This window comes from Rutidosis leptorrhynchoides, chromosome 7 (genome assembly GCF_046630445.1).
Source record: "Rutidosis leptorrhynchoides isolate AG116_Rl617_1_P2 chromosome 7, CSIRO_AGI_Rlap_v1, whole genome shotgun sequence".
In the NCBI taxonomy this organism is placed as follows: Eukaryota; Viridiplantae; Streptophyta; class Magnoliopsida; order Asterales; family Asteraceae; genus Rutidosis; species Rutidosis leptorrhynchoides.
The window spans coordinates 114,468,928-114,479,207 of record NC_092339.1 but is presented as its reverse complement, the minus strand read 5'-3'; positions in this window follow the sequence as shown (position 1 = coordinate 114,479,207).

Here is a 10,280-nt window from a genome sequence, read left to right as displayed (position 1 = left end):
CAAAAATGGCAATCGGTTCCTCCACATACTCTAACTTGTTATTCAACGAAATATCATCCAACGGTACCCACGTCGAGTCATCCGCAAGACACTTACGGAGATGGGAAACATGGAATGTGTTATGAATTCCTGCAAGCTCCTCGGGTAACTCTAGTCTATACGTAACTTCACCCACACGATCCAAGATTTTGAAAGGGCCAATAAATCGAGGAGCTAACTTTCCACGTTTTCGAAACCGAATAACACCCTTCCATGGCGAAACCTTAAGCATCACCATGTCACCTTCTAGGAACTCAATCGGTCACCTACGTTTATCGGCATAAGATTTTTTGTCTATCTTGCGCCGCCTTTAATTGAGCCCGAATCATCTCAATCTTACTATTTGTCTCTAAAACCAAATTGGTACTCCCGATTTACCTTTGTCCCACTTCACCCTAACAAATAGGAGTTCGACACCTTCGCCCATAAAGAATTTCATATGGTGTCATCCCGATACTAGTATGGTGACTATTTGTGATGACCCGTCCAAATCCACTTGGACGAAGTCATCATTCATCGATTTCATAGTGAGGTACTGACCTCTACATGATATGTTTTGTAAACATTGCATTCTTTTGAAAAGGTACACCATAAATGAATATTAATTTCCAAGGTTTTCAGCATCTGATGATTTCTACATATATATAATCACCGTAAATAATAGTTTACCATAATACATCCGTTGACAATATAGTCAAATAAGATACATGGTGATGATTTTGTGAATGAAAAGTTTTCTCGAATAAAGCATATATGACTCCATGCACATAGCTTGTATAACGTATAAGCAAACAGCGGAAGACTTCTAGGAACCTGAGAATAAACATGCTTAAAAGTGTCAACACAAAGGTTGGTGAGTTCATAGTTTTAATGTTGCGCATAATCTGTATATAAAGGTGGATCACAAGATTTCAGTTGTTTCATCCAGAAACGTTTATCAAAATATTCTACAAGATTGAGCACCCTGGTAACTAAACTTTAACGTTATAATAAGTACCCATGTTTTAACATAAATGCAACCAACATGTACAATACACGCAATCCATCGTGTACTAAACTCAAATAGCATATGTCTGTTTTTTAGTTCAGGCTATGGTTTCTATACCTGGAACAGACGGGGATGTCAAGCCCTATGGATCCATATACAACTATTCGCGCCCACCAGTTCTTATAACCGGCAGTTACTAGTTACCAAAGCTAAGGGATTTTCGGTTCAAACTCGGTGTAGAATTTAGTATGTACTTGTATCCATTGCGTTTAAAATAAAGTGCATGTATTCTCAGCCCAAAAATTTAGATTGCAAAAGCATTTAAAAAGGGAGCAAATGAAACTCACCTTAGCAGCACATAAGATCATTCACCGAAATGTGACCGAAATTCGAAATGCAAAATAATCATAGATCTCAACCTAGAGAACATATGTTGCTCAATACATGTCTAACAAGCTAGGTCAGGTCATAGTGTATCACAATCCTAATGCTCGAGACCGACATGCAAAAGTTAACAAAAGTCATCTCAAAAGTCAACCTGACCCAATATGATCTTTAAATCTATACATGTTTATTAACATAATATAAGTCTTGATAATTGAACGAATTTATAGTTTATCAAACTCTAAATATTATTTATTTCAAGAGCTATATTATATTTGAATTAACATGACAATCGAACATATTTTATTATTTCACATAGTTTTTCCAATACTTGTAAAATTAGATTATAGTGTTTATAAAGCTTTAAAACCTGATAAGACAGTCAATTTTGACAAATGTTTACCAAACGAGACGTGCCTTATATAGAAATTCATTTACTCGATTAGTAATATCTAAAAATCCAATTTATCAATCTCATAGACAAGTTGTTTAAATATTAATTTACAGTTTCAAACACAATTTCAATTAACGTCAAACATTATTCAGTTGACCATATCTTTTAATCCGTTCATCGAAATCACGCGATTTCTAATAGCATATGTATCAATTTCGTGATTCATCATAAACTATCTAACTACAAAATTAAAGCATACAAGCATGCATAAACATATATACTCGAGCACTAGACATGGATACACTATTAATATATAAAAGATAAGATATGAATGCTCACGTATCAATATTGTAATTCAATATTGTATGAAAGTACGTAGACGCAACGGAGATGATAAACACTAAGTTTGACTTACGAACAATACCCACGAACATTACCCATAACCTCCATAGCCATAATCTATAGTTTCCTTAGCTTAAACCCGTTTGAAAACTTGTTTTAAAATCGTTCGAGCATACTCCCGTCGTAATATTTTATGTATAATACTACTAATAATAATACCAATAATAAGATTAATAATAATATTAATCCTAATAATAATAATACTAATAATAATAATAATAATAATAATAATAATATAAATAATAACATAAATAATAATATAAATAATAAATAAATAAATAATTACGGAGTATATCAGTAAGATAGAGAGATAGAGTGTGAAGAACTGCGCGAGAATTCGATCAGTTTATAGACATTTCCTGATCCCAAGCCCCATGCGATCGCATGGGTTTCATGCCCATTTGCCATGCGATCGCATGGCCGGCTGGTACGCACCCAATATGTTTTGTTTTCTTGTTTGTCGACATATTTTTCACTATAGCAAATAGTGTTTACTGTAGTAAATAGTATTTTATTGTAGCAAATAGTATTTTACTGTAGCAAAGTCGTTTTATGTAGCAAATAGTGATTTTTGAAAACACTGTAGCAAAATAATTTTTACCGTAGCAAATAGTGATTTTCGAAAACACTGTAGCTTTTGAGTACTGTAGCAATTCGAAAATACTGTAGTAAATTAGTGTTTTACTTGTTCATCTTAAACATTTTAGTTAACTTATCTAAATATCAATCGAATCAATAAACGAATGTTACTATCTTTTACTAAATAACTTGAAATTATATATATGTATATATCTTTATTTAATATACATAAATCAGTTTTTAAATACACATTGCAAGTTATTTATGAATAATTAATATTCCAACTTATTGTGTGTGTGTGTGTGTGTGTATATATATATATATATATATACACAAATAGATGTTCGTGAATCGTCGGTCAATAGTCAAAGGTTAACTGAATATATAACATTAGTTCAAAAAGTTTGAGAATCAATATTACAGACTTTGCTTATCTTGTTGAAATCATAAAAAGATTAAGTTTAAATTTGGTCGAAAATTTCCGGGTTGTCACAGTACCTACCCGTTAAAGAAATTGCATCCCGAAATTTGATTGAGATGGTCATGGTTGACAATAAGTATGTTTTCATGACTCATATGAGTTAAAAATTAGAGTTTTATCATTATTGAGTAATATGGATAAAACAATTCGTTTATGTGAAGAGTACGAGTGAAACTATTGCAAAAGAGTGAAATGAGAAAATAAAGGTTCGTCATATCTTTTGACGTAGATAGGGTTGATTTCCGGAGTTCAAGGGATTTAGAGAAAATCTTCGTAATAAGATTTGATTCTTCGGTAATTAAGGAAATTAGAGTCCTCTTTGGTTAAATGCGATGATCTGTCTCGATTGCTCTGTCTGATACTTCACTATAAATCCACCCTCATTGTTTCCTTATTTCCACAGCTCACACCTTCTATTCTTTCTCCTTCAATTCATACTTTAAAACATTTGTCACTATGCTCCATCCAATTCTGATTCTTGATATACTCCTAAATTTCATATCCGTCATCCTTCTTTTTCATCTGTCGCCGGAAGAATCTATTCACTTCTACTATACTCTTGGTTTTATAGTGTTTTTAGTTCTCCCGTGTCTTTATGTTGCTATATGCATCGATATATATGGTTTGTAATTTTTGGGTTGTTGTTGGGTTTTATATTTTTCCTTATATTTCGATGTCTCTGCTTATGTCTTTCTATAATCATTGACATCCACAGTTAATGCTCTCTCCTATTTGCTGCGATTTATACTCCCATTTCTATTTCGGAGCTTCATGGTTTTGTTTTCTTCTTCCCGATTTCAAGTCAAGCGAATAATGGTCCAGAATTCGTAGGTATGGAGTTTCGAATGATCATAATATACAAAGCAGAAAGGAAAGGTAATAGCACGATTTGATTTGTCAAATTACCAGAATATCCGGAAAAGACCGAATCATCAAGAAAAATATTTTCTTGATATGTTTAGAGGCTAAATAGAATGAAAGAGTTATGTAACATGGTTCATTATGAGGATATGATATGTGAACCTTTATCACGTTCCATTAGAAACTCAGCATGACTTACTGTAATATAATCACGTTGATCAAGTGTCATTATATTAAACTAACTCATGCTTCAGTTCCCAACACTACTTCAAAAATATTCATAATTTAAATTCGAAGGTTTACAGAATATAGAAACTAAACAGTTTCCTTTATGATGTAATACAGATAATGCTAGGAGATAAATGATTTCAGATAAATGATTTCAGATAAGAATAGTTATGAAAATATCTTCAGAAATATCGAGGATATTTATAATGAAAGATACGAAGATATCTTAGAATTTCTAATATCGAAAGATGATAAAGAAGATTTGTCCGTAAAGGTTTAGAGTCAGGAGTAATGTATTCGCTAAAGACTTCAGCTGACACTGAATCATTTGGATTCTTTGAAGGCAGGTTTAGTCTTTGTGATTTGTCCACAGCCTCCTTCATGGTTTGCTCAATCCGTTTTTCAGTTCCAAACCTTCTCTTTTTCTGAGCTTTGCCAACACACTATTCTTTATCATCAAACTTTTGGTTGTTAAGGTCGTTTACAGTTTTTGCTGCTTTATCAGCATTCAAAGTTATCATAACCGAATCGTCGGTTATCAATCCGAGGTGTTTTCAAAAGTCTGAAGGGTGTGCATGAAGATTGTAATTGTTAAGATACATATGATGTTCTAGAATTTTGAATGATACAAATATTTTTCTGGGTTTTATGAATAGAAATGATGTTCTAGTACAGTTTTGAAGTCAAAGTATAGCTTTGAAAGATGTACGAATCTAAGAGTGATGTTTTCTGTTAAATCTTGGCTTGGATTCTGATTTTTTCAAAATCAGAATATGTAATCAAATTTGAATGCGAATGGTTGTTATGATTTATAGGAAAGAATGTATATCGTTATGAAAGTAGTGAGTATAGTTGATGATTTGTTGAATCAGAATTGAAGAATGTAACATATTAATTGTGAATTTATATATCTTTCAGGGATTACCTACCCGTTAAAAGTTTCACAAGTAATATTTTGTACCAGAGAATTTTATTACATCCTTTATGAAAATATATGTATGTATATTTTCTTCAGATGTAATACAGATTTAATGAGTTAATATCATATTAAGCTCATTTGATTTTCGGCTGGATTAGATATTGAATAATCTCTAAAACATTAAAGATTTCATAATCTTCGCGGATTATTTCACTAATGTAATCAATACTTCATTATTCAGTTTTATTGATATCTCCTCAGTGAATCATGTTGGTGCTTATGGAACTCTTGCTAACTTTGCAAGGTATGAATGATGTTTTCTGGAAAGTTTCAAGTACATCAAAAATGAAAATGTAAAATCAAACATGTATTTGAATAATATACTTGATTTATTATGAAATGAAATCTATTAAGTCGAAGCAGAGATTATAGTTAACGATTTTTAAGTCATTAACGAAGGATGTACATCATAGCATATTAATAACATGAACTAACCGAGTAGTTAAGATTCACACGAAATAGCTTAGTACGAAAAGATTTATTTTGACCTCAAAATTCATATATATATATGATGTCAAAGCTAAGGGATACGAAATAGTTTATATTTTACTAGGAAAAACTATTAAATACGATACAATTTTACACAAGATATTTATTTATTTATAGAATGGATATACTTAAACCTTGCTACAACACTTATAGGCAGTGTACCTAATCGTAAAGTAGTGTAGTTTTTAGTAAGTCCGGTTCGTTCCACAGGGAAATCTTTAAACAAAGCTTAACGCTATATTAATTTACTTTTATAAAAATACAAACATATATCTAAGTAATTTTATTATAAAGGGGGGTTTTTACCGTTTAATGACCGGTTTGTCGATTTTAAAACTTTAGTCGCAGTTAAAACCAAATGTAAAATATTAAATAAATAAAAGACTTAATTTAAAGCGTGAAGAAAATAACGATAATGAAATTGCGAATAATAAAAGTGCGATAATTAAAAAGTACGATAATTAAAAGTGCAATTAAATAACAATAAATAAAAGTGCGATAATTAGAAGTGCAATTAAATATAAAATAAAGGAAATTAAATATGAAATAAAAGAATTATGCTTATTTAAACTTCCGTAATCATGATGTTTGACATGTTGATTTTAGTTTTATGCCCATGGGTTAATTGTCCTTTGTCCTGGATTATTTAATATGTCCGTCTGGTTTTTGTCCATAACAGTCCATCAGTCATAAATATAAAGTGCGAGTGCCCTCGTCAAATTATCCTTATACCCGAAGTTAAATATTCCAACTAATTGGGGATTCGAATTGTAACAAGGTTTTAATACTTTGTTTAATGAATACACCAGGTTATCGACTGCGTGTAAACCAAGGTTTTACTACTTTGTTAACAATTACACCAATTACCCTTGAATGTAATTCACCCCTGTTTCAACAAGTTTATTAACTATTAATCCATTTCCGTGTCCGGTTAAATGAACGATTATTCGTACATATAAATACCCCGCCCATCGTGTCCGATCGAGTGTATATGGTAATTTATAGGGACGCCCAATTGTAAATCTTTATATTAACATTAACAAACTATCATTTAGTTAAACAAATATAAAGCCCATTAATAGCCCATAGTCTAATTTCCACAAGTGTCGTTCTTTTGTCCAAACCCCAATTATGGTACAAAGCCCAATTACCCAATTTTAGTAATTAGCCCAACTTAATGATTACTTCGTTTTAAATAAGCATAATAATAACTTAGCTACGAGACATTAATGTAAAAAGGTTGAACATAACTTACAATGATTAAAAATAGCGTAGCGTTACACGGACAGAATTTCGACTTACACCCTTACAACATTCGCTAACATACCCTTATTATTAGAATTATAATTAAAATTAAAATATAAATTATAAATATATATATATATATATATCGTATGAATGAGGAGAAAAAAGATGATGAAAATGATCAGATTTCGGTTTGCTTTATAGGGAGTTTTTCATTTTGGGGCTCCGCGACTCGCGGCATATTTTGCCTTCAAACTCTGCGAGTCGCGGAGTTTGAAATTCCAGCTCACAACTTTGGAGTCTTTCTCTGCCGACGGTTTTTATTTATAAATATAATATATATATAATTAATATAATTAATTATATATTATATTATATTTATATACATAGTTAACTTGTAATTTTTAGTCCGTTGCGTCGAGCGTTGAGAGTTGACTCTGGTCCCGGTTCCGGATTTTCGAACGTCCTTGCGTACAATTTTATATTTTGTACTTTTCGTTTTGAATCTTGTACTATTGTAATTTCGAGACGTTTCTTATCAATAATTGGAACCTCTTTGATTGTCTTTTGTACTTTTGAGCTTTTTGGTCGTTTGCGTCTTCAATTCGTCGAATCTGTCTTTTGTCTTCACCTTTTATTATTTAAACGAATATCACTTGTAAATAGAACAATTGCAACTAAAAGCTTGTCTTTCTTGAGGAATAATGCTATGAAATATATGTTCGTTTTTAGCATTATCAAATATTCCCACACTTGAGCGTTGCTTGTCCTCAAGCAATATCGTTTTGAAATACTAGAATCACTTCTTTATTCTTCACACTTTGTACATCAGTGATTTCTATACAGTGGTATGAACAATGGTAGTAACGATATGGTTTACAGTCCCATATGACTATAAAAATTTAGATCCATTAAGGAAATTGGATCTTTATGAAAACATTTGATCTTTTGAAAATCTAGTTTTTACCCTAGATAAGTTTTCCGGAATAACCCTTTACCGGTGTTTGCAAAATATTTTTGTGGGTTTGGTGGGTTTCAGATTTGAAAATTTTAGCTCAAAACTTATGGTTTTGTGTCACCCACTTGCTAACCTTGTATTTGGAAAGCAACACGTCCAATTTACTTGTCCCGTATATTACCTTTCGGTAAACTACCGTCCGGTTGAAAGGAAAGCGTTGAACAAGCAACTGTTAAGGCAATGTCCCCTGACATGCTTTTAATTATGGTATATAACGTGTCGGACGCAATTACTATCCTTGGTAGGAGCAATAGTAAAGCTCACCCTTATAATTTTTCGGTATGGCACAAGGTCCTGTCTTTGACCACTATGCAACCACCGTTCTTACGGTTGACACCCAATTTGGTTCAGGTGACCTAATGAATTCCAGGTGAATTACTAGGATTTTACGTTCAATGGTAATGAACGCATTGAAAATAGGGTTTTCAGAAGACAAATCGGTTTGTAATTTTTATCAAAATATTTTCTCGTTCAAGCTCGAGTTTAGATATCATTGAATTCCATGAGTTTGAATTCTCAATCTTTAAGGTCAATCTCAAGGATTGAGTAATATCAGTCTTAAAAGCTGATTTTTAATCTTTAAGGAGATTATCCTTTCTGGGGATCGGATTCATTAGTCTTGTCCAGCTAATTTGCATGGTGCCCCCCCCATTGTACGAGATAAATCCTTCTCATGGTTAGGATAAATCTGACCACTTGGCGACCCTGTTTAATGCTGAGGTCCGTGGATTTCCTGCTGATTTTAGTGATGACTTTTCTAGATTTTTCGTCAACCTACAGCTGGTCTGGACGACAACTTCATGACCTAAATCAAGAAGCGCGTGTCTTTTTCAGAAGACTTTACTTCCTTTTAATGATGGAATTGATTCATCGTGTAGATCCATCTCTTCTTTTCTTTCATCGGGTAAAACAGTTTAGTTTAGTCCAAAGCAAAAGTATTTTCAGTTATTTGTTACAGATATATGTGACATATGTTTAAGATAACTTGGTAAATTTTCCCACACTTGGCTTTTATTTTCCTTTTTATCGTCCTCTATTCCATTTTAAATGAATTTTAACATTTTGGTTTGTTTATCAATTTATGTCCTTTTTGAGGTAACAATAATTTCGGTGTTAAAACCTAGTTTTATCGTTCATAAATATGTATAAACATGATTTTTAGTTCATTTAATTGAAAATTTTGAAAAATTTTACTAGAATTGGGTAGTCAGTATATAAGACTAGGGCTGTTCTTTATTATCAGAGAGCACTAGATTCTAATACAACTACTGCTTTACTAGTATTTTTAATGGTAACCAAGTGTATAAAGTAAAAATTTTTAAAATCCGAAAGAATTTAACCCCTTCCCACACTTAAGATCTTGCAATGCCCTCATTTGCAAGAAATCAGTAACAATTTAAATTATTGAGGGTGATTTGTGTGAAAATGATTAAATTTTACCAAAGTTTCCAAATATATTGGCGTTTGTTTGCTGAATGATAAATGGTGCACATCATTTGTTCATTCCGTCTTGTTGTTATTTCACATATATTTTGCATCTTGTCGTCAAAATTAGTTGCTTTTGCTGAACTTAATGCCAGTCTTTGAAAATGCGTTGTTTTACCCTGTTGTGTACATAAGATAAACTGCAAACATATATACATATTTTTGAAGTTTGGTATATTACCCCACATTCAAAAATTATTAAAATCTAAGAATAAAAGTTAGATAATTATAAAAATGATTACAATATTAACAAAAGTATTAAACGTATCAATAATTACAAATTACAAAATAAATAAAAATAATAAGTAAACTAAGGATGATATTGGTACCAATAGGGGTTCCAGGCATAACCATAGGTGCTATAGAATGCTTCGGCAGGGTCATACGTAGGATATGGTGGATGCATCTCTATAGACCAAGGAGGGAAGATGGGTTTCGGTGTAGGAATATAGTTTCTACCTATATGTTGGCAATGAGCTATGATTTGGTTCTGATGAACTTGCCAATCTTCAAATGCTCTCTGTCTAGCATTTTCGTATTCCTGAGAAGCTATAAACCTTTGCATTTCTTGCATCTCATTCCCCCCTCCTACATTACCTTGCTGTTGGTTTCTCTCCACCTGTGGATGTCTACCATGGTATCGTACTGCGGCGTTATTTCGCCTCTTCAAAACTTTCGCACCATGGTATACATTTAAACCTATAGTAT